General features: G+C 44.6%; 1 protein-coding gene and 1 non-coding gene across 3 annotated transcripts in view; one reads left to right on the top strand and one right to left on the bottom strand.

Moving 5' to 3' along the window:
• WWC1 (WW and C2 domain containing 1) overlaps positions 1–25,864 on the top strand; it is a 154,956-nt gene that overhangs the window by 17,302 nt on the left and 111,790 nt on the right. The gene's annotated exons all lie outside the window — the stretch shown is intronic.
• LOC120242139 lies at positions 4,368–4,474 on the bottom strand. The gene has a single exon (XR_005531021.1). It is a non-coding gene; the product is annotated as a U6 spliceosomal RNA (small nuclear RNA).

The raw sequence follows: 25,864 nt of genomic DNA on the forward strand, positions 1-25,864 counted from the left end.
AGGGAGAGAGGCAAACCATGAGAGACTCTTGAATGCTGAGAAACAAACTGAGGACTGATGGATGTGGGGGGGAGGGGGGAGATGGGCATGGAGGAGGGCACTTGTGGGGATGAGCACTGGGTGTTATATGGAAACCAATTTGACAATAAACTATTTGTAAAAAAAATAAAAATAAAAATAAAAAAGTAAGCCTTGTAAAAAAAAAAAAAAGAATCTGTGGGTTATGTAGAACCCAGACTCCACATTTGTAAAAAGAGCCCCTAAGTGATTTTGATGCTCTCTTAAGTTTGAGAACCACTGAACCCAACCAGGACTAGAATCCCTTTGACCTCTTCTGTAACCTGGCCTACTTCTTCATCCTCATAACAAAGAAATCTCTTTCTTTTCCAGGTATCTGTGGATTGGTCACTAGTGTGCTCAGGTGTTCCCTCTCTAAGAATCAGTCTTCAGTCTGTATGCTCCTACCCATACCCCTCGTTCTGAAGAACTTAGGAGTCCCATACCCACTGGCTACATAGCCCCTATTGATGCTCCAGCACTCCTCACCCTTTTCCTCCCATCCCATGTTCTGATCACAGTTCCAGAAAGGTCACAGGAGCCACACAGCGATGTCTTCCTTGACCTAACAATGTGGCTGATGCTTCTCCTTTACTGATGTCCTTCCTTTTTTTTCTTTAATATTATTTTTATTTATTTTGCTGAGGTATGATTGACATATACATTTATACATTTAGTTTTCAGTGAACAACATAATGATCCAGTATTTGTATATATTGAAAAATGACCATCAAAAAAGTACAGTTAACATCCATCAATACATAGTTTTTTTTCTTTTGATGAGAACTTTTAATGTCTGCACTTAGCAGTTTTCAAATACTCAATGCAGTATTGTTAACTGTAGTCACCATGCTGTATATTATATCTCCAGGACTTAATCATTTCATAACTGGAAGTTTGTACCTTTTGACCTCCTTCACTCATTTTGCCCACCACACCTCCTGCCTCTGGCAACCACCGATCTGTTCTCTATATCTGTGAGCTTGTTTTGTTTTGTTTTTCGATTCTATTTATGGAATCATATAGTATTTATCTTTCTCTGTCTTATTTCACTTAGCTTAATGCCCTCAAGGCCCATCCATGTTAACACAAGATTTCATCCTTCTTTATGGTGATAGTATTCCGTTGTATATATACACCACATTTTCTTTACCCATTCATTCATCAGTTGTTTCCTTATCTTGGCTGTTGTAAATGTTGCTGCACTGAACATGGGGTGCAGATATCTTTATGAGTTAATGTTTTTATTTCCTTCAAATAAATACCCAGAGGTGGGATTGCTAGGTCATACAGTAGTTCTATTTTTAATTTTTTTGAGAAACCCCCATACTCTTTCTCATAGTGACTGCACCAGCTTAAATTCCCACCAACAACACACAGGCATCTAGTGGTGGTGTTGACACTCCTCCTTTATTGGCAGTCACCCTTTTTTTTTTCTTTAAATGTTCATTTATTTTTGAGAGACAGCACGCGAGAGTGTGTGTGAATGGGGGAAGGACAGGGAGAGGGGGGCAGAGGATCTCAAGTGGGCTCTGCACTGACAGAAGAGATTCTGATATGGGGCTCAAACTCACAAACCATGAGACCATGACCTGAGCCAAAGTCAGATTCTTAACCAACTGAGCCACCCAGGCGCCCTGGCAGGCACTCTGATGCAAGAAAGGGAAAGTGTTCTTTGGTCTTATCTACTGTTGCTCTTCCCTAGTAGTGTCCTGTGACTGACCCTAGGCTTTCTGTTACCTCCTCCACAGTGAGAGTTCAAATGCCCAATTCCAGTTTTCTGCTGGATATCATTTCTGGAAGTCCAGCCAAACACTACATACAGTCAGTCTGCCACAGATCTAAACCTGAATCCGGCCATGGTCTCTTGCCTTTTCTGCCATTACTATGAGAAGGTACCACTCTGAAACATGCATCGTTCAAATTCTAAAGAACCTAAAGGTATACAACAAAATGTAGGTACCCCTCTCACATGGTCCCCATCAATCCACTTCCCCCACCACACAAAGGCAACCCCTGTTTCCATCATCTGGACTCTTCCCCTCATCTAGCTGCCAATTCTGCTCCCCTTTCTTTTGTAGACTCTGACACTTCCTTCCTTTTCTGTTCATCCATACTGAAGCTTAGTTGAAAATAGAGATGAAACGAGAGGCCTCCCCATCTAGTCATCCTGTAGTCTGCTTTCAGATCAGTTATCTGCTTGCATAACCCAATGCTGACCACCCCTCTCCATACTCTTTTGGGGCCCCCTGAGTTTACTGAGGGACATCCTTTTGAGTTTGACAGTCAGAACCTCTCGAAGCTGGTCCCACTCCATTTTCTATGTCTCTCATTCTTTGCCTCACTTTCCTCATTAATAAGACAGTGGTGATAGTAATATTGACCTCATACTATTTTTAAAGATATTTTTAAAAGCTTTTTATCATGCATATTTTGGTATCTTAAATTTTGATATAATTTAAAATTTACAGGAAAGTGCAAAACTTTAAGAAATTTCCATACACCCTTTACCCATATTTACCAATTTTTACATTTTACCCAGTTACCTATGGTCTCTCATTTCTCCTACATGTGTATGAGTCTATGTGTGCATCTATATACAAACACATAAAATTTAATATATAAAACCATTATATATATATATATAAACCATTTAAGAGTAAGTTGGTTATTACTCTTAAGTTAGACATGTCTCTTTGCCACTAAATACTTCCGTGTTTAGTATGTTTTGTGTCTGAGTGTTTGTATATGTGTGTATAAGAAACAACATTCTCTTACCACACTTCCTACAATTTCAGTAAGTTTAAATAAAACTATCTAAAATACTTTGCACGGTGCCCAACAGCATTGTAGGTGCCAGTCATTGCTAGCTGTGGTTACCAAGCTGTCTTCATTGGTCCTCTGCTTACAGTCTGCCTGGGTTAGTGGCAGTGCCTAAACGCGTCCTACACTTTGCCATTCTCGCATTGTGGGCCTATTTCCCAGGCCTGTATCCATGGAAGCCCCACCTCCCTCCCAGGCCACAGGTGATGCTACCTGCCTCTTGAGGCCTTCCCTCTTCCCTCATCCATCATCTCTCTCCCTACTCCTGTCTGGAAGGGATCTTCTTTAAGTCTGGTCTATTCTAGTCAAAAGCAGGAAAAACCCACACAAGATGGTTCTGGAAAAAAGAGGCTACTGTGAGCTTAGGTTTCGTAGGAATCTAAGGAAGGGAACAGCAGCCCCCATTGCTGGGCAGGTGGAGCTGCCTCTGCAGGCCATGAGAGGTTTCTGCTACCTCCTAAAATCTGCAAACAACAAATCTAAACTTTGTTCATATATTCGCAAACCTTGTTTAGAATCAGTTCTGCCTCTAACTTGCTGTGTAACTTCAGGCAACCTACTTAATCTGAGTCTCTGTTTCCTGGTGTTCTACAAATAAGGCTAAATTTAAGCCAGGATTTTATTGAATGCTAACTGCTGCACTAAATGTTTTATATTTATTAGTTCAGCCAGCTGTCACACTGACTGTCTCGGGGAGGTACTATAACTCTCCCCATCCACAGAGGAGGAAGTGGAGTCATAGAGGGGCTAAGTAATTTGCCCAAGGTCACACAGAAAGGGGCAAAGTTGGGGTTCAGTCTTGGGCTGTCTGGCTTCAGAGCTCTCGCTCTTAAATTTTCATCTACTTTGAAGGGTTATTGTGTGAATTGCAGCGCGGATTCTTCCATGTAAGGCACTTAACAGACAGCAAGGTTTAGACTAAATACTCAAAAATGTTAGCAGTTATGACATTCCCACGGCGTTAGATGACCCCTATCACCTTCATGGCCCCAGCCTGTCTCATAACCCTTTAGCCCAGCAACCAAATTTCAAATTCGTATGAGAAATGCTGATTCGGAAAAATCACAGAGCCAACCTTGACTTGGACTCAGCCCAGGTAGGAAACCGTGACAAGGGAAGGGTCAGGGATCCTGTGGTGCCAACCACAGCAGCTGCCTGCACAGGACAGGCTGTGGGCACTTAGCCGTCCCCAGGTCATTCTTTCTTGGAATTTCTAGAGTAGATTGTTCTGATTCTACTGTGGCATTGAATAAGACCTGGTGGTTACTGTATCTGAGCACATGCTCGATGCCGAGCCCTGCTTCTGGCCTCACCTCCGTGTGGCTAACTCCCACTCGCTTTGGGATCCCTGCCTTCTTGTTACGGGAAGTGTGGGCTGTGGACCAGCACATCAGCATTGCCTGGGACCTTGCTAAAAATGCAGAATCTCAGGCTCCACCCCTGGCCCACTGAATCAGAAACTGGTTTTTGCTGTTGTTTGTTTGTTTTTAAATATGGAATGCTACACAAATTTGTGTGTCATCCTTGTGGAGGGGCCATGCTAATCTTCTCTGTATCGTTCCAATTTTAGTTTATGTGCTGCTGAAGTGAGCAAAAGAAACCACATTTTAACAAGATCTCAGTAGTCCTTATGCATGTTCCTGTGTGAGTAGCACTGACCAGACCATTCAATACTACTAATTATTGCATAGCCTTGGTTTGTTTGTCTTAATTTTTTGTTTTTGTTATATGGCTGACTATGCCTCATACTAAACCCCACGTTGCTCTAATATCAGTAAACAGTGGATTATTCCAGCCAGTTATAAACACTATCAGTGGAAAAGAGTTTCTCAGCCTGTTCACAGAGTTCCGCATGGGATGAGGGATTGAAGCTGGATGGGGTGTGAAGGTCAGTTGAAAGGGGATCACACCTGCTGAGAAAAGGCAGGTCCTGAGGCTGCAGTGTATTCAACAGCTGGGTCAAAGCAGATGCAGACTGTGTGGGAAGTCCCCAGGGTAGCAGAACTCTGTAGCCCTTGGGAACACAGGGCAGTGGGAAGGTGGGAAGCGTTGGGAGGCTAGTGCCTATGGCTCTAACACATAATGAGGAGGTTGCCCAGCAGGCACTTGGCAGAGATCACAAAGGCAGGGTTCCAGGCCTCAGAGAACAGTGGCAAGAGCAAGAAAAGGAGGTTTGGGGATCCCCCATAAGCTTCCCAGGCAGAGGCTTGAGCCAGCGAAATAAATGGTGGACTCTCTGGAACTAACACTGAATAGGGCAAAAATATTGCTCTGTGTGTGGGTACTCGCAGAAACAATGGCTTCGGCCAAGGCTTAGGCTGGTTGAGCCAGAGCCCCCACATGCAATCCCTGCCCAAGCCAGGAGGAGCCTGAGTGGGTGTCACTGGGGTGTCAGAGGCCAGGCTCCTGGTGGGGGGTGACCCAGGACAGGAGGGGCAAGGAGCCAGCTGTGGGCTGCAGAGCAAGTCTGGAAGAGGTCTGTAGACTGCCTTGCCTTCCCTGGCATGAGGTTGGTGAGGAGGCGCGGCCAGATTCCAGAAGGCTTTCCCATCACTGCTTTCTGGGCCCCAGTTCACCTGCAGACAGCCTTTGGTGTAAGCATGGACCTTGCCCTGATGCATTCCTGAGATGATGCCCACTGTCATGCCGTGGAACACATCCCTGTGTGTGGGGCCCCTAATCCCTCCCTGGGTTCATTTCCAGTTTGTTTGATGTTGGTATGCCTGTCTGTGTAAAATGACTGAAGAAGAATCATTAATGAGCTGTCCAAAATCCCTTTGGGAACATTCCAGGAAAATAAACCAATATTCCATCAAAGCCACAAATGGCTTTTTTTTTTTCCATTCCTTCAAAGCAGGGTTTCTCAGAGTGTGGTCCATAGACCTCCTGCCTTAGACTCCCCCAAGGAGCTCATAAAACAGATTCCTGGGCCCCTACCTGAAATCTATCGAATCAGAATCTCAGTGGGGATTTCAGGAATGTGCATTTTAAATAAACTACCCAGAGGATTCTCATATGCCTTAAACTTGAAACCCTCTCCTTCCCACCTCCATGAACAGTGTGTGTGCCCACCTGCTGATCCTCCCTCCCTGCACTGCTAAGTATAAAGGCCTCCTCTTATGGGAAGCCTGCCTTGTCCCAGCTTGGGTCAGGGCCCCTCTATGCACCCTTGTCACATGCACCCACCACGGAGTCATCGTTCTTTTCATGTCTGTGTTCTCCCAGGCCCAGCACAATGTCTTGCACATAATCAGTGCTAATAAATGAGTAGATACCCATGAAGGCATCTGAGAGGCAAAGGGAAAGGCAGGTGATGACTGCATGCCTTCTGATAAGAAGCTGCCACCTTCTGACTCCTCTCTTGATCATCCTGAGTTCCTAGGTCAAGTTTTGGAGCCACAGGGCAGCTTTGGACCCTGGAAGAGCCCACAGCTCTGATAGGCTGGGATACAGCCCACCTGTGTGGGGCTCAGGTGTGCCTAGTGGGAGCCCAGCTCTCTTGTCTGCCTGTCAAGGAGATTTTTGATGTAGAAGAAAAGACTCAAGGCCAGTTTGCCAGCCCCAGACTGACCCAACACCCAGGGCCACTAGCATGTGCAAGCCGCCTCCTCACCAGACAGGAATAGAGTTAAAGAATAGAGCTATTGGACCGTGGAACTCCCACGAGTGCTTTACCCCAGAGTTTCTCAGCATTTGCTACCCTGATTTTCTGTGTAAGGCTCTGAGTTGCTGTTTGCCAAGCCAGTAACTGTTGAACCCAACGGAAATCACACAGAGAGAAGCACTGGACAGGCTGTCTCAATCTTGTCCATGAAGGGAGAGCCAGATGCCTGTGATCTAAGAACACTGCCCGTCACTTCTCTCGAAAAACAAGGTGCAGGTCCTTATTCTTCCCTTGAGCACCACAAAACCTGCTTTGCAAGTCCAGGGTCCCTTTTCTGATCTTGCTTGCTTATCTGTGTGTGTTTGGTGGGGTGGGGTGGGAGGGACTTTTGAGGGCCAGCAACTTCTTCAGGGTTAGCTCAGACTGCTATGACCACAGGGGACCTCTTGATGCCTGAAGTCAGAGTAAGGGCAGCCTGCTCTCAATCCAAGTAGGATCAGAGTCTTCCTTGGTCCTTTGAAAAGTCAGGACTGGCTGAATTCTAGGGGCTCGCAGAGCAGCTGGGGGTTCAATGTGCTGTAGGCCCTCAGCAAATGCTTCTTAAGTTGATTCAATGAAAGGGGAGCATCCAGTTCTAGTTACTGTGGGCTGTGTCCAAATCCTCTGGACGTTTGCTGTAATTTATTATAAGATTGTAGGTAATTACTGAGTTTCTTTTGTGTTTTTGTCATAAGGGTATTATTTCTCAGTCTACTCCCTTTCTCTTCTCATCTCCCTAAATGACACTTGATTTGCTTCTAGGAGGAAGACAGTGCTGCACTATCATTTGGTCAAGATTTTATATTCAAAAATCTTGTTAGATGCTGTGGAAACTTCCTTGAGGTTGTGACAGCTGCTAGGTACTGAGGAATTTTATAAGCATTTACTGTTCCACTTGTCCTCGCCTTCCAAATGAAGCAGCTGAGGCCCAGAGAGGTTAGGGAATTTATCAGGATCACACAGCAAGTTGGCAAGAGGGTAGGTTTCCATCCAGGGCTCAGTGCTTGTCACTGCCACTTTGTCTCCTGGAGGCTGTTGGCTCACATTGATGTAACACTTGCTGAGTTCTCTACCACTTCTCAGAGGGTTTTGTGTATGTGTCCTGATTTGAGAATTAGTTAAGCTCTCGCACTCTCCAGGGTGCAACGGCTGGAATCCAGGCGCTGGAGGAAGTTCCTGCGTCCTTCCTAGAGTCCACAGGCAGCCAGATCCCACAGACCCTGTTCTGTAGGGCAGTGAGGACAGGAGGTGCTGCCCAGTGGTTGGTGAGCAGCATGGCTAGGGGTGTGTGGAGGAGGTGAGGTTTTGATGGCCCAGGGGACACATGCTCCCTGTCAGCTCCCAGGCACTGTACGCAGCTCCCCCACCATCCCCCAGCCTCCTCTTCTATTTCCCTCTCTGGCCCCTGGCCTCTTAGAATCTGTAGCTATTTGGAAAAGTGAACATAGAGGCCTGTTCTCCAGTATTCCTAATATCCTCACATACTGGGGAGAGAGAGAGAGACAGAGAAGCAGGATTGTGTGGGAAGGAGAGGCAAGTGTATGGGAACAGTTTACAGTTTAGATACAGTTGCTAATGACTCCCGGAATTTGTCTCCCAAATGTCCTGCTTGCATGCAGGGATGCTGCCTGCCTCGGTGAGGGGCCACATCACACTGAATGATGTGTTATCAATATAGTACAATAGCCCTCTAATGTCACGAAGAGAAGATCGTGGGTCAGGAGGACACAACCATGAGGAGATGGAGGGGCCTTTATACACAGCATGAGCCAGCTTTTATTGTATAACCCCTGGGCCTACTGGCCCTTTGTTCTGTTTTCTTTGACAAAGGATTTTTTTTTTAACTTTCTGATTAGAAATCAGTAGTTTAAGCCTGCTAATCACTTCTTCTGGCTTGGCATGCGGACCAGGGAAAGGCCATAGCACTTAATCTGTTTGCAAAGGCTCTCTCAGTTCCAGAAGCTTAGAAATGAAGTCATTCCCTCCACGCTTAAAAAAAAATTCAGGATACTTCCTACTGCAATTATAATAATAAACATTCTGAGGTGTATTACAAGGATACTTTTTTTTTTTAACGTTTATTTTGAGAGAGAGGGAGAGGGTGCGTGAGAGCTGGGGAGGTGCAGAGAGGGGGGAGAATCCCGAGCAGGCTCCACAATGTTAGCATGGAGCCCAGTGTGGGGCTTGAATCCACAAACAGTGAGATCATGACTTGAGCTGAAATCAAGAGTCAGGTGAACGTACTGAGCCACCCAAGTGCCCCTAAATTAATTGTTTAAAAAGTAAACTTGAAAAGGTATCCTTGGGGTGCCTGGGTGGCTCAGTCAGTTGAGCATCTGACTCGGTGGTGTTTCAGGTTCTGATCCCAGGGTAATGGAACTGAGCCCCGAGTCAGGCTCTGTGCTGAGAATGGAGCCTGCTTAAGATTCTCTCTCTCCCCCTTCCCTCTCTTGGCCCGCTCATGCATTTGCACATTCTCCCTCTCTTTCTCTAAAATAAAAAAACCAAAAGCACATAAATTTATTTTTGATTGGGTAAGATAAAAAATTTACGAGTTTAACCATATGAAGTGTCCAGTTCAAAGGGATTTAGCACACTCACAGTGCTGTGCAACCATCACTGCTCTTTTCATCTTGTAAAACAAACTCTCTACCCACTAAATTCGTAAGTCCTTATTCACCTCTCCCCCAGCCCCTGACAAACACCATTCTGCTTTCTGTTTCTATCAATTTGAATGCTCTGGGTACCTCATATAAATGGAATAATAGAGTATTTGTCTTCTTGTGATTGACTCATTTTTCTTAGCATAATGCCCTCCAGGCTCATTCATGTTGTAGCATGTGTCAGAATTTCCTTCCTTTTTAAGGCTGAATAATATTCCATTGTATGTGTATATTCTATATTTATTGATTTATCTATTTGTGGACACATGGGTTGCTTCCACCTTTTGATTATAATGAATGATGCCTCTATAAACGAGGGTGTACAGATATCTGTCCCCGTCCTTGCCTTAAATCTTTTGGATATATTCCCAGAAGTGGTATTTCTGGATCATATGGTAATTCTACTTTTAACTTTTTGAGGAACCTGGGGCGCCTGGGTGGCTCAGTTGGTTAAGTGTCTGATTTCGGCTCCAGACATGATCTCACGGTTCATGGGTTCGAGCCCTGCGTTGGGCTCTGTGCTGACAGCTAGCTCAGAGCCTGGAGCCTGCTTCAGATTCTGTATCTCCCTCTTTCTCTGACCCTCCCCTACTCACACTGTCTCTCTCTCTCAGAAATAAATAAAACGTTAGAAAAAAATTAAAAAAGTTTTTTTTGAGGAACCATTGCACTCTTTTCCACAGTGGCTGTGCCATTTTACATTCACACCAGCAGTGCACAAGGCTTTCAGTTTCCCCACAACCTCACCAACACACTTGTCATTTCCTGGGTTTTTTTATAGTAGCCATCTGAATGGGTGTGAGATGGTATCTCATGGTTTTCATTTGCATTTACCTAATGATTAGCGGTGTTGAGCATCTATACAGATACTTCTTAAGTTTATTTTTTTATTTTGAGAGAGAGAGAATGAGCTGGGGAGGGGCAGAGAGAGAGGGAGACACAGAATCTGAAGCAGGCTCTGTGCTGACAGCACAGAGTCTGACGAGGAGCTTGAACTCACAAACTGTGAGATCATGACCTGAGCCAAAGTTGGACGCTTAACTGACAGCCACCCAGGTGACCCTACACAGATACTTTTTAAAAAACCAACTCCTCATGTTCTTTCAAATATAGAGAGACAGTAAAATGTATGTTCAAGGAGCTGAATCTTAGAAGTCAAACTGCCTGGGTTTAATGCTGATTCCAGTCCTTACTGACTTTGTCACCTGGGTCAGCTGCAAGACCTCACTGTGTTTCTCATCTGTAAAATGGGATAATATGTAAACTGATATTATAGGGTGACTGGGAGGATTCAAGTAATTAATTCATACAGATAAGCCCCACTGAACACTTGAAAACTTCTTTCGCTTTTTTTATAACAGCAGGGCATCATTACTGTCTGTGAACAGAGGATAATCGGCTGCCTTTGCCCAGCCAGAGGTGGTTTTCTTCTCTGCCTACTTTTTTTCAAGTGGGGTCGTTTGGGTGAGATGGTAGCTGGAATCTGGTGGTTTTCACACCCCAAAGGTGGGCATGAGGGGGAAAAAGAACAGTGGCAGCCTTCAATATCCATCCTGAAACTTCGCAGAAACTGGGTTTGAGAGTGACTGTTTGCAGAGCGGGCAACAGGGAAATGGGATGAGGCCAGGCAGTTTTGTGGAAGGGCGCTGCTCTGGTCCCTCAGCCAGGAACTTTGACAGCCATTAATGGTCTGGATGAGGAATGACTCTGAATGCCTTAAAGGAAGACAGTGAGCTAAGGGCTGGTGTTGCTACCTCTGTTACCATAGGACACCGCATCCCAAGGGCGTGGATAACTGTCCTCAGGCCTGTGTTGCCCGAGTCCACTATGTGTCAGCATTTGGGCCTCCATATAGTGCCCTATGTGTAGAACACCAGCTTTTGTCCCAGAGAGTTCAGGGTTTCCCTGTCCCTGGGATAGATTCCAGGCGTGTCAGGAGGACCCCAGGGTTACAGCTTTCCCTTTGCTTCCCAGAGCACACCTCTGACTTGGTCCCCCCAGGTGAGGATGTCATGGGAAAGTCATCCTCATTTCTGATCCTTTCCCAGAGCCTAACCCAATTTCCTCAGCCAGGCAGGAGGAGAAAACACACTGAAGGAAGGGAGAACTTCCCTTCTCTTGCCTTCACCTGGTTAACGGTCTTTCCAAGCCCAGCTTGAAACATCATTTACTCAAGAAATCACTCCCTGATTCCCCAGATAGGGCCAGGTTCAGTGCTTACCTTCCCTCACAGAGCAGTATTCTTTTCCTTTAAATCAACTGTTACAGGCACCTGAGTGACTCAGTTGGTTAAGTGGCTGACTTCTTCGGCTTAGGTCATGATCTCACAGTTTGTGGGTTCAAGCCCAGGGTCAAGCTTTGTGCTGAAAGCTCGAGCTGTCATTTAATTTAATTAAAATATAAAAATTTTTAGTCAATTGTTTAATGATAATTAATTAGACCTCGTGTTATTTGCTTATTTTTAATTTTTTAATGTTTATTTATTTTTGGAAAAAGGGAGACAGAGTGTGAGTAGGGGAAGGGCAGAGAGAGGGGGAGACACAGAATCCGAAGCAGGCTCCAGGCTCCAAGCTGTCAGCACAGAGTCCAGTGTGGGGCTTGAACCCATCAACTATAAGACCATGACCTGAGGTGAAGTTGGATGCTTAACTGACTGAGCCAGTCAGGTGCCCCAACCTCACGTTATTTCTGTTTAATGTCCATCTAGGACTTTTCTAGATAGCCATTCTCAAAGTGTGGTTCCTGAGATTCTCTCAAGGGTCTGCAAAGTCAAAACTTCATAATAATACTTAGAAGTTATTTGTCTTTTTAACTTTCTATCACAAGAGGACAGTGGAGTTTTCCAGAGTCTACATGCTGTGTGATTTTGCAAAACCCTGATGCAAAAGCAGCTCTTAGCATTTAGCTGTCTTCGGTTCAGCTGTACATTAAAGAGTTTTGCAAAAATATAAAGTAATACCACTCTTCTCACTAATTTTTTTGGAGGAGACTTAGAAAACTTTTAATTATAAAAACATTTAAATTATACATTTATATATTAAAAACAATTATAAAAATGTTTATGTTAACATGTGATGGGATTACTATTGTTATTTTCAAAGAAATTAATAAATTCACATTTTCTCTGGTTTCTAATATGGTAAATATTGATAAATAAAACCCACATGAACAAAAATTCTTTTGAGTCCTCAAGTTTAAAGACAGTGAAGGGGTCCTCAGACTAGATAGTTTGAGGACTATTACCCTAGACAAGAGTCAGCAACCTCTTTCTGTAAAGAACTAGATAGTAAATATTTTAGGCTTTGTGGACCATACCGCCTGTCTTACCTACTCAACTTTATAGCACAAGGGCAGTCATAGATATAAACAAATATTGGCTGTGTCCCATTGAACACTTTACTTACAGAAACAGGCAATGCATGAGTTTGACCTGCAGGCCCTAATTTGCCATCTCCTGCTCTAGACTGTAAGCTCTGACAGGTCAGGAACCACATCAAACTTGTAAATTACTTTATCCCCAACACCTAGAGCTTGCTTTACTTAGGAGATATTTAGTACTTTTAACAGACAGTGTTTACTGCTGGCAGTACAAGTCAGAAATAACAATGGGTTACCTTAAAGATAGTACCTTACTTCTTTATCACATTAAAAAAAAAAAAAAAAAAGACAGGCCCGTTAGGATTGGAGTGATGGTTTTACATTGTCATGAGGGACTCAGGTCCTTATGCTTTTCTGTTCCACCATTCTTAGCAAGTGACTTCCATCATTAAACTCATCTCATAGTTCAACAAAGCTTAAAAAGCTGCAAGAGAATAAAGCTGATCTGCCAATAAATTAACTGCCAATCACAATAAAACATTTTTAAAGAAAGAAGACAAAATCCAGATCTCAGCAGCTCAGTACTCACCATGTCCAGCATAAGATAGAAGAGATACTTAGGCATAGAAAGATGCTAGAGACAGACCCAGAGACGGCAGAGATGACAGAATTAGCAACAAATGACCTTAAAGTATTATGTTTAAGAATTCAAAGGAAGATAAACCAGTAGAGAAATGGAACCAAGTAAAAATTCTAGATGAAAACTACAGTATCCAAAATGAGAAATCCACTAGATGGAGTAGCCTGGAGTAGCCTGGAATAGCCTAAGAGTAGCCTGGATATTGTAGGAAAAAGGAACACTGAATGAGAAGTCAGGGCAATAGAAACTCTCCACACAGGCACAGAGAGAAGAAAAGCTGGGGGGTGGGGGAAGGTGAGAACCTCAGTGATCTGTGGGACATTAGGCAGTCTAACAAATGTGTATTTGGATTTTTTTTGGTAATTTTTTAAATGTTTATTTATTTTTGAGAGAGAGAGTATGAGCGGGGGAGGGACAGAGAGAGAGAGAGGGAGACACAGAATCCAAAGCATGCTCCAGGCTCTGAGTTGTGAGCAGAGAGCCTGATGCGGGGCTCGGGCCCGCAAACCATGAGATCATGACCTGAGCTGAAGTCAGATGCTTAACCAACTGAGCCACCCAGGTGCCCCTGTATTCTTGAAAAGAGAGAGAGAGACAGAAATTGAGGAAGAAAATCTATTTGAAGATAAAATGGCTGAAAAGTTCCAAAGTTGATGAAAAACATCAACCTATAGATCCAAGAAGTTCAGCAAACCCCACGCAGGAGAATCATGTGGAAAATCCCATCCAGACACATCATAATCAAGCTGCTGAAACCTAAAGATGAAAGAAAAACCTTAAAATCAAGCAGTGAATAAATACCTACTACAATGCAGGAAAACAATGAGCACCCTTTACTGTCTTCTCATCAGAAACAAAGCCCCAAAATAATTGAATTATATATCTGCAGTGCTAAGCTTAAAGCTGGGGAGGGGTTAGGTGGAAGAGCATCAGTCCACAATTCTCTGACAAAAAAAAAAAATTCTAAAAATGCGAGTAAAATCAAGATATTTTCAGATAAAAGCTGAGAAAGATTGTTACCAGCAGACTTACACAAAAAGAAATGTCAAAAGAAATTCTTCGGACTGAAAGAAAATCTTATCAAATGGACATTTGGAACTCCATGAGAAATTAAGGGCCCCAGAAATATAAAAGACTTTCGAAACTTTTCATAATTTCTTTAAATGCTAATTGTTTAAGCCAAACATAAATAGTATATTGTGGATGATGTCTTTAAAGTAGGAAAAAGGAATCAAACAGAAGAGACAAATGGAAAACAACTGGCAAGTTCGTAGACTTGAATCCAGCTGTATTAATAATTTATTAAAAGTAAATGGATTAAACACTCCAGTTAAAAGGTGGGTACTGTCAGTTTGGAGGAGAAAAAAAACGACTCAAGTTTATAAGCTGCCTATGATAGATTTACTTTCAATGTAAATAGACAGCTGGGCTAAAACTAAGAGGATAAGAAACGATGGGTAATAAAAAGGATAAGGAAATACTAATCAAAAGAACTCTGGAATGGCTATTAAACAAAATAGAGAGTATACCAAAACAGGAGTATTACCAGATACTGAGACAGAGCTTTTGTAATAATGGGTCAATTCATCAAAAAGACATAGTAATCCTGAATGTGTACATACCTAATAGCTGAGTTCAAAATACCTGAATAAGTGATTGGATCCAGTAGAGCAAGTTTTCCAGCTTTTTGCAAAGGGAGGGATTGATGGAGGCATTTCCTCATTCTAGGCCTGATCTTCTTTGAGTCAGTGATGAGGACAGAAGTGGGCAGAAATAAATTGAACTCCATGGCCTCATTCTATGCTCACTGTTATGACCATCTGTGCCCATCCTGTGCTCTCTGATAGCAGCCCTTACAGATAGTTCCCAAGGGGCACTTCACCTTCTCTTGACATAAAGCATTTTCTAGAACCTGCCAGCCTCACATGGAATGCCAGCCCGGACTTGGGGCTGTGTGGTTCCTGAGGCTGGAGAGGGCTGGGGTCTTGGAGTGATGGATGTGGTCAGTGTTGGTCACTGGGAAGTCCAGGTGTTCCAAGACATAGGATAAGGTAGCAGTGTCCATCCTGACTGAATGGCTGACTCCTGCCATTCAGATACTAAACGAGTCTGAGTCAGCATCAGATGGGACAGGGGAAAGGAGTTAAGGTAATTTTTTTTTTCTAATAGTTTATTGTCAAATTAGTTTCCACATAACACTCAGTGCTCATCCCCACAAGTGCCCTCCTCCATGCCCATCCCCCCCTCCCCCCCACATCCATCAGTCCTCAGTTTTTGTCAGCATTCAAGAGTCTCTCATGGTTTGCCTCTCTCCCTTTCCCCCACCATTTCCCCCCTTCTTCTCCCCCTTGTTCCTCCGTCAAGTTCCTCCTAATCCTCCTATACGTGCAAACATATGGTATTTGTCCTTCTCTGCCTGACTTATTTCGCTCAGCATAAAACCTTCAAGGTCCATCCACGTTGCTACACATGGCCAGATTTCATTGTTTCTCATTGCCATGTAGTATTCCATGGTATAGATAAGCCGCATCTTCTTGATCCATTCGTCTGTTGATGGACACTTAGGCTCTTTCCATGTTTTAGGGTTAAGGTAATTTTTAAGTAATAATGAAAAGTTGCCTGGAAGAGAGGGAGGAGGTTCTCAGATGGGGTGTGCCTGTTCGGCAAAGAGCTGCATTGTTTTTAGGCTGTCCCATTTACTGACAGTCCAACGATGATTCCTTTCTTCCTTTTTGTTTTTCCTTCTTTCCTTTTATTCCCCCAAGCTTTTTAAAAATTCTGGTAAAATCCACACAACAAAATTTGTGATCTTAAGCTTTTGTAAGTTATGTCCAGTTCTGTAGTATTAAGCACATCCACATTGCTATGCAACTATCATTACCATCCATATCCTGAATTCTTTTCATCTTGCAAAACCAAAACTCTGTACCCGTTAAATTCTAACTCCTCATTCACCTCTCCCTTGGCCCCTGGCTACCACCATTTTACTTTCTATGAATTTGACTACTTCAGCTATTTCACATAAGTGGAATAATACAGTATTTGTGTTTCAGGTAGAGTCATGTCCTAGCATAATGTAAGGTTCATCCATGTTGTAACATGTGTCAATTTCCTTCTTTTTAAAGGCTGAATAATATTCCATTGTATGTACATACTACCTGTTGTTTTTCCATTCATCCGTTGATGGAGGCTGGGGTTGCTTCCACCTTTTTGGCTATTGTGAATAATACTCCAGTGAACGTGAAGGAATAGCAATGATTTTGTTTTGTTTAAAGGTAATGAGGTGGATGTGGGCACAGAAGTTAGTGGTTCAGGACCCTGCCATGGCAGCCTTATTTCATACTTGAGACCTAGAACAAAAATGAGCATCTGGGAGAGTTTATCCTGATAAATCTACTTTTTGGAGGGGACAGAGCTGTTGAGATTGTTAAGTAGCTGAGGTCTTTTAGAGCCTGACCCACCCCGTTGGCAGTCCTTGGCCCTTTGTGGTCCCCATGTCTGAGTTCAGGTGTCAATTGTGGCACTGGCTATTGTAATTGTCTCTGACTAACAGAGTGGCAAGACTCTAAGATAATTTCCCAGCAACTCATGTTGCAGCTCCTTATTGGAATTTTCTTCCATAGGGCTTTCCAGAGCAAATCGCTCTTCTCGTAAACTTGTCGTGGTTTTCCAGTGCCCGTAGAAACCCCCAAAATTTCTGAACATGATTCAGGGCCCCACTTCCTAATTCCTTCCCCCTATCCTTCCCTCCGTTCCTTCATTTATCTATTGGTTCATTTGTTCAGCCTGTGTCCTACATTTTTGTATTTGTTTCTGACATGTGTGCCTGATATTGACTCATTCAAATGGTGTGTTAAAGATTAAACATGTTTTACTTTCTGGGGTCTTGTGAGCTCCTCACTGACAACCTTGTGAGGTAAATCCTTTCAGACCCAATTGACAAATTGGAAACTGAAGCTTTAGAAGTGCAGAGAAATGGATTTGTACTTGGTCCTTGGATCAAATTCAGAATCAGAGCCAGGGTGTTCCTCAGAGCGAGGCTGTGGCTTAGTGAGACCCTAGGAAGCTGGAGGCAGCAAGAATAAATGCTCAGGGGCTGTGGATGTGTGTGTCTCTCTCTCCAAGTAAAGATGAGGCCTTGCGGGGGCTGAATTTGAAGAGCCATGAAAAGCCAGTGCTTGTAGATGTTCACCTAACAAAAGCCCAAGTGTAAAATGATGTAGTGTAACAAAAAGTTGGCTGCTTTCCCAACTCTGGAAGGATATATAATGATAGTATAAGCTCATTTTGGAAGGAGCATGCTTGCTTTCTTCTTCTTTTTTTTTTTTTAATGTAGGCTTCATGCCCAGTGTGGAGCCTAATGTGGGGCTTGAACTCGCGGCCGTGAGATCAAGACCTCTGCTGAGATCAAGAGTCAGACGCTTACGGACTGAGCCACCCAGGTGCCCCCATGCTTCTTTCTTTATAGGGAACCGAGGAGCAAGGAAGAAGCTTTACCAAAACACATTGCATTCATGCTGATAAAATTCTGAATACTTGGCTGGATCAGCCAGGAAGTTGGAGCAAGTAGGTGTACATGGACTCCTTCTTCCAATGTGCCACCCACTAAAATGCTGAGGCTAAGGACAGAAGTGGGATGAGGAACACTTGCAGAGGGCTAAATGACTTGCTCAAGGTCACTCGGTTAAGAAAAGCTCAGCTGGGCCTCCCACAGTGGAGGAGTCCAAGTTCACTGCTGCTTCAAACGTATCATGCAGCAGCTTTTAACACACATCTTCAATTCGAAGGCTGTGTAATACAACGGAAAATGGGCTTAGGCATCATTTGCAACCTTGGCCAAGTTAGCTAGTCTTAATGATCTCATCTGCACAGTGTGGATATGAACACTTGTTCCCTGGGCTGCAGTGGAGACTAGTGAGCTAATTAGGCAGCTGACAGGTGCCTAAGACAAAGTCAGTTATTATTAATGGTGCTGTTTCATGGTGAGTCCTTGCTTCATCCATTCTTCCTTCACTTGGAGGTGCACACAGCCACTGCCTAGGACTTGCCCCATGTGCTCAGGAATCTTGGTTGATTATACATTAGGTGCTGTTACTAAAGGAATAGAAGGTTCTGATTGGATGCAGGTATACAACTGCTGTCATCCTTCCTTTCCTGACTATCACATTTCCATAGGCATATGCCAGCAATCCTGCGGTAGGTATGGAGAATTTTTTTATTTCTTTTTCCCCCAAAGGTATCTGCATGACCTCAGTGTCTGGTGACTCTGGTTGCTGGAGCACCTGGTACTTACTGGGTCAGCTTAACCAACATCTATCCTGGCCTGGCTGTGCCCCATCCCTCTCCCACCTCCAATAAAACAGACATGCCTCATTGAGAAAATCAGCTTCGTCCAGAGTGACCAGGTGGGCCTCAGGCTCTTTCCCGCCTATAAAGTTGGCCTTGCCCTTTGGCTCCCCTTCTATAGGGTACCCTTTTCTACCCCCTTGGTAATATCTCAGTCAGGAAGAAAGTTCTACCCTAGAGTTTCCAGGAAGCCACTGGATTACATTATTGACTGATAACCTCATTTACCCTGGAGCAGAGAGACCTGTAGTTTTGAGTTATACTTAAGACTTAACGTATGCTGGCGTCAAGGTCCAAGTGAAAAATTGAGAAGGCCTGGTTACCTCCAAACCCAAGTCAGACATCACTTAGAAGGCTTTGAGGTTTCTTACTTTATAATATTTTAAAAGGGCTTCTTCTTCTTTTGAGACAGAACTTCAAAGGATTCATTCCAGGCCACACTTCCTTTTGGTAAATCTTAACCAGTGTAAATGTTTACTTTTGTGTTGTAAATCCTAGGAGGCAGAGGGAGGAGGAATTTCAGAAGCAGGTGTTCTGCCAGCAAAAGTTAAAACTTAATCTGCTGTTTTGGGTATTTTGGGGAAAGGGGTAGCTGGGGAGGGGAGCATTTATAATTAACGAGCCATGCTAATGAGTCCGGAATTAGTCGACTGCCTTTTTGTCACTTTGTATGAATTCCTGGACCCTGGACCCATTGCCCACCAGAAAAGAGGAAAGCTTCGAAGACGTGTCTTGCTTCCACCATTTTGAGTGGCCAGTGAAAGCAAACAGGAGCAACAGGACCAAACAGTAATTAAAAGGGTAGAAAGATTGGGGGGCCTGAGTGGCTCAGTCGGTTGAGCATCCGACTCTTGATTTCTGCTCAGGTCATGATCTCATGGTTCATGAGTTCAAGCCGCACATCGGCTCCGTGCTCACAGTGCCCAGCCTGCTAGAGACTCTCTCTCTCTCCCCCTCCCCCGCATGTGCCCTCTCTCTCTCTGCCCCTCCTCTACATGTGCCCTCTCTTTCTCTCTCTCAAGATAAATAAACTTTTTAGAAAAAAGGGTAGAAAGATAAAGGGGAAAGTAAAATAATATAAAGCAGTATTTATTAAAAACTGTGGCTTTGTTTAAAAATGTAAGCTCCTCACTTGATTACCAGAAGAAGTCTCCACTCCCCTGCCACCCCGTCACCGCATCCACAGACATAGTACATTGAATAGGAGGGTCTTGGGGATTGGCCTGGGACCTGCACTCACCAAGAAAAAGACCTCTGAGTTTCAGTTTGCTACTTAAGAAACACCCCCTTGGAAGAACGCTTTGGAAAACTGGGGCATTCTGTGGAGGGAGGCCACTTATGTGCTGTGTAACTTGAGCAAAAGCATTCACCTTTTCTAAGACTCCGTTTTCCTGTCAATAAAATGGAGCTAACAATTGGCACCTTCAGAATTATGAGGATTAATTGGGATTATATGTGCTCAGCATAGAGTTCACTAACCAGTGTTGTTACCCCTACCCCTATAGAGCACGCCGTATGTGTACGGAATATGCTGGAGGGGGATGATTTGGTGGGAAGGGATCCTGGGATAATGAAACTAAGGCCTCCCTCCACCTCCAAAGGCTCTCATTCTATGAGGCCCCCTTTTCCTTTCTCTTTCCTCTGTTCACATAGAAGGAAGTGGGGCTGGCAGGGCAGGAGAAGGGGACATTGAGCAGAGAGCTGGATGCAGGGAGAGTTTCTAGGGCTGTAGGCAGACAGTGGCCTGGTATAGGGGCTGCAGGGCTCTGCAGATTAGGAAGAGGAAGAAGGGGAAAGAGCTGGCCCTCTTCACCATCCTTACCCCTAAAGCTGCTGAGGGTTCTGGTACATCCAGGATCCTCCACAACCTACCCCTTCCTGCCTCCCAGAGCCCCAAACTGACCTCAAGACAGTCACTTGTGGGTGAGTCACACAGCCAGGTTTGGGATCACTAGAGCACCCCCTCCCACACAGGGGGATCGCCAGAGCACCCCCTCCCACACAGGGGGATCGCCAGAGCACCCCCTCCCACACAGGGGGATCGCCAGAGCACCCCCTCCCCCACGGGGGGATCGCCAGAGCACCCCCTCCCACACAGGGGGATCGCCAGAGCACCCCCTCCCCCACGGGGGGATCGCCAGAGCACCCCCTCCCCCACGGGGGGATCGCCAGAGCACCCCCTCCCACACGGGGGGATCGCCAGAGTACCAACTTCCACAGAGGGGGTTATCACCAGAATACCGCCTCCTACATGGTGGGTGGGGGGGGGTGGAATCACCAGAGTACCCCCTCCCACACAGGGGATGGTGTTTCAGACTGCAGCTTTGCCACTTCCTCAGGTAGTTTTGGGTGTGAGAGCAACAAAACCAGAAAATGGCCTGGGAGCTTGTAGGTAAGGTGAGGAACACCCATGCAGTGGAGTGCCATGTAGGTAATTAAGCATGAGATAAAGCTACCGATGCTGTTACAGAAAGAATCCCAAGGTATACAGTTGAGCAAATAGCAAGATTCAGAATAGTATGTTCTGTGTTAAAAGAAATGGGGTTAAAAATACTTGTACATCCATATGTACTAGTCTTATGGAGGGGACTGAAGGAATTCTCTATTCCATGGAAACGTTTAGCCCACACAGGATTAAAATAGCTGCTGGTCTAGGACCACCCTTGGAGAATCACTGTGTTAGATCTACTTCATGTTCATATGGCCCTACCTTTCCCACTTCTGTCAGTTACCTGCCAGCCTCCTGTTGTGGTTTGCCTTTGCAACCCCATGTCAACTGAGAGTCAGATGAGGGAGGTTGTGTGTACATTGTAGTATAATTCATCAATTTTTAGATTGTTTGTTTTATGTGTTAACATCTTCAAATTGGGGATAAATCTTAGAAATGCTGTTGGCCATGGTCATGGTCATGGCCCACCCATGCACAAACTCTGGTGTTCCTGCTAAGGTAGTTGGTGCTGTTTCTGCCACAAACCACTCAAGAACGACCATGGATAAATCTTTGTTCTTATCAAAAAGCCTTTCTTTGGCCTCCTCTGGTAAAATCAGGAAGGCACCAGAATCAAAACTCAAAGTAACTCTCAGTAGCTTGGAAGAAAATTACAGAGACATCATCGGAACTCTCTTGAAAAAAATGCTGGCTCAGCACTCAGTGGCACAAAAAATGGCACTGTGAGGGCGCACAGGTGTGGATGAGTCAGTGCTGAGAAAGAGTTCTGGCTTATCAATACCTTAGCTAGTTTATTTTGCTTCTGTTTTTCTTTCCATGTATGGAAAAAAGAGCTACATTCTAAGTAAGTCTAAATGAGCTTTTTCAATACAGATAAAGTAAATCTTCTAAGCTAAAGAAAGCACTGAGCCATAGTGTATTGGCAGTGTTTTTCTTTCTTTCTTTTACAAATAAGAAAACGGTTTTATAATTGAGGCTTGCTTAGGTTTCATGAAGTAGAGTGTGTGTGTGATCAATCTACATGTATATATGCATGTGGGTGTGCGCATGGGTGCCTGCTTGGTACACAAGTCTGATAATGCGGCCTTGGTGCTGTGAACCTCACCATGGGGAAAACGGCATTTCTTCCCTGCCGTGATTTTGATGCAAGGCCAGATGTAGTTTTATCAAATTCCTAATGAAGTCATCTCTGTGACCTTTGCAACCTAGAGATGCTACTCTGAGGCAGTGTCAGTCTAGAAACACCGAGCTTAGTGCTGGTGTGCCTGCCGAGGCCTTCCAGAAGGAGATGGACATTTTGGAAAGAAGACATCCAACTTAAGCTCCACCTGCATGGCCCCCAAAACCACCATCATCCCAGGTCCATCATTTTGGTGACTTGGACATGCTACTAAAATTCCGTAACTTGTGCCCTTTCTTTTTATCATCCTTGCCCTCCCACTCTGATCTCCAAGATGCTCTTCTTATGAGGTTCTTAAGCAGTCTGATCAATGCCATCCCCTTGCCTGAAACACTCTGATACTCTGACATGGCCCATAGAACACTCACATAAGTCTACCCTGATTTTGCCCCTCTAGCCCCGTCCTGTCCCCACCCTCCACTCCCACCACCTTCTGTACTCTGGCAATTACAGAGGCTTTTGCAAATGCTAGTTTCTCTACCTGGAATGTTCCTCCCTCTCTTCACTAGTTACACCTACTCACCCTTCAGCCCTGAGCTTAATCATCACTTATTCAAGGAAGCCTCCTCTAACATAGCTGAGTCTGTCAGACCCCCCCATATATATATGTCTCATGCCACTATGTGCTGCCACTTCATAGGACTGCTCACATTATTTCTGGCTGTCTTCTTCACTGCGCTGTAAATTCCCCCAGAGCAGGGACTTGGGCTCTTTTTCCATAAAAACCATATCCCCAGTCCCTGGCTCCAGTAAGCTCTGAACATAAATGGTGCACAAATGAATGAATGGATGGCCCTCCTGCTAAGGCAGTGATGCTCTCCCAAGAACCAGCAGCAGGCCCTGCCCCCAGCAGGATGTGACTGAGGAGGCTGATTGGTGGAATGGAATGCGACAGGTCCCTCTGGTATCCTGGATACCAGAGAGGGTGGGAATGTAAACTGGGCCCAGAGGCTGCATTCTTGAAATTTCACTTCAGCGCAGGAGGAGCCTGCAGGGAAGTGAACCTGACCTTGAAGTTCTTGCCTTTATTTTTTACCCCCTCTAAAAAAAATCAAGATAAAAGATGCAGTCATGCAATACATTCTTTCTGAGGGAGCTGTGAGGTGGGGGCTTCTAAGTCACGCTCCACTCATCACCCAGACCTGCTTTTTGCTGCTGCAGGTGTGCCTCCCCAGATTCCTGGGCATTGCATGCCCTGGAGGAGATGAGGTTCCTGGTGCATGCTCCCTGGGCACTCACAGGAACATGTCCTCAGCTGTTCTCCAAACAAGGAGCCACAGTAGTCAGAGAAAGAAGCAAGTGCTTATTGAGTGTCTGTTATGTCCCAGACAATGTGGGAAGCACTTTGCATGCTTCGTATGATCTGGGCCTCCCAACACACCTATAAGCAAGGACATATGCCACTTAAGCAGATGAGGAATCAGGGCTCAGGAATTGAAATGATCTGTCTACAGTAACACATCTGGGGGAGGAAGTGCCAGGATTTGAACATAGATCCATCTAGTAGCTTCTTACCCTCTCTTCTGAGCACCGGGCCATCTCCACGTAGCCCTGACAGCCAGCACCTGAACAAGCCTAGTCTTCCTACCACTTTGTTACCTTATTTAATTGTTAATAAAACTTGTTAGGGAGATATGATGACTTTCATTTCTCAAATTACAAAACTGAGGCTCAGAGAACTTAGTTAAATGGCAGAACTGGGATTCAAACACACCTTTATCCACCTGCAGAGCCCTTCCTTTCCTTCCCCCTCAGCAAATAGGGGAGTCTGCATGGCTTAAGGCAGGTTATTTTTCTTCTCTGTCTTCAGTTTTCTCATCTGCAAAATGTGGACAATAGACTATTCAGGCGTTTTCAATTTTTTTTCTTTTAAAGCAATGGAGCCATTTCAAATGACATCTTACATTAAATCCTGACATGTGAAGCCCTCTCTTTGCTTCTCATGTCACCAGCCTGCCTGGATATGAGGTCTCCTATATCCCACATATTCTCAAACAGAACCCAGTTTGAGAACATTTCAAAGGCCTTTCCAGTGTGGTCTGCCATCTCTGCATCTGTAATTTGGGATTTAGCAGAAGAACCAAGGCACATTCTCATTTTTAAAAGGAATACCTTGTGGTTTAACACCTCTTTGTGATCCCAAGCCAAAAGGATTGAGTGTGTGTCCCAGAACCCCTCCTGTGTGTTTAGACACTGGCTTACCTCTGGGGAATAGAGATAAAGTTCATTGTGTGGTTGGTGTTCTGATTTGTTAAGAAATCCATATAAATTAGGAGTTATTGCTAAGAGTTAAACTGTATGGGTTCAAATCCCTGCACCTTCACCTGACAGCTTGTGCCCATGGGTAAGCTACTTAACCTATTCTATCTGCCTAACCTGCTTCAGTTTCTTTGGTGTGTTGAGGTGGTGATGCCCAGGCTCTACTATTAAAGTAGGTGGTGTGTGTGCTCAACAAATGTCAGCCATTGTTAATAATATTGATTGCAAAGTATGTGTTATTTCTAAGGTACCATAAGCATGGTTATAAATTAGCACTGAGCTGGAAAATCTTGGGTTATATAAAGATGAGGGTGACAACCCAAGAAAAATGAGCATCACCCTTTATTCCCCTTACCAGCCACTCAACCATCTACACCAGCTGATGGCACAATATTGTCCAGGTCCTGTGGACATCTGGACTTGCAGCTGTCCTCTCCCCCTCCACTCTTCTGTGAGGTGGTAAGCAGCCCTGTCTGGAGTTCAGACACCCCACTCGCAAACTATATGGCACCTGTGGATGAGTTCTCTTTTCCTTACTTTTTCTTTTTTTTTTAAGTTTATTTATTTATTTTGAGAGGAAGAGAGAAAGCATGAGCTGGTGGAAGAGCAGAGAGAGAAGAGAGAGCAAGGATCCCAAGCAGGCTCTACACTGCCAGTGCAGAGCTCGACACAGGGCTCAAACCCACAAACTTTGAGATCACAACCTGAACCAAAGTCCAACACTCAACCAACTGAGCCACCCAGGCACCCCTCTTTTCCTTACCAAAGTCCAACATTCAACCAACTGAGCCACCCAGGCACCCCTCTTCCTTACCAAAGTCCAACATTCAACCAACTGAGCCACCCAGGCACCCCTCTTCCTTACCAAAGTCCAACATTCAACCAACTGAGCCACCCAAGCGCCCCTCTTTTTCTTACTTTTGACTTATTCCATATTTCAACAAATATACCAGTGGTTCTTAACTAAGGAAGATTTTGACATCTCCTCCCCCATGCCCCCCCCCCCCCATGGAAACATTTGGCAATGTCTGGAGACATTTTTTTTTGTCATAACTGGGGGGAGGGGTACATCTAATGGTTAGAGAACAGAGATATCGGTAAACATTCTACAGTGCATAGGACATCTCCCCTACAACCAAGGATCATGTGGCCCAAAAAGTCCTCAAGGGGTCATGGTGAAGGCCAAGGTGGAGAAGCCCTAAAATCTATGTGAAGCACCCAGCGTGCAGGGCTGGTGATGAACAAGACAGACCTGGCCCCCTGCATTCATGGATCTTATAGCCTAGTTTGCATTACAGGGGGTACGAGGGACAGAGATTATAGGAGTAAACAAAGAAACAAACATGAAATTGTCGTTTGTCTTGAGTTCTATGAAGGAAATAAAATGGTGCCATGATGGAGAATACACAAAGGGAACCTAATTAACATGACTCAGTCAGATAAAATCTCTCTGGGAAGGTGACAGTTAAACCAGGCTCTGAAAGCC

Source organism: Hyaena hyaena, unplaced genomic scaffold (assembly GCF_003009895.1).
Source record: "Hyaena hyaena isolate Hyena2069 unplaced genomic scaffold, ASM300989v1 scaffold_300, whole genome shotgun sequence".
Taxonomy (NCBI): Eukaryota; Metazoa; Chordata; class Mammalia; order Carnivora; family Hyaenidae; genus Hyaena; species Hyaena hyaena.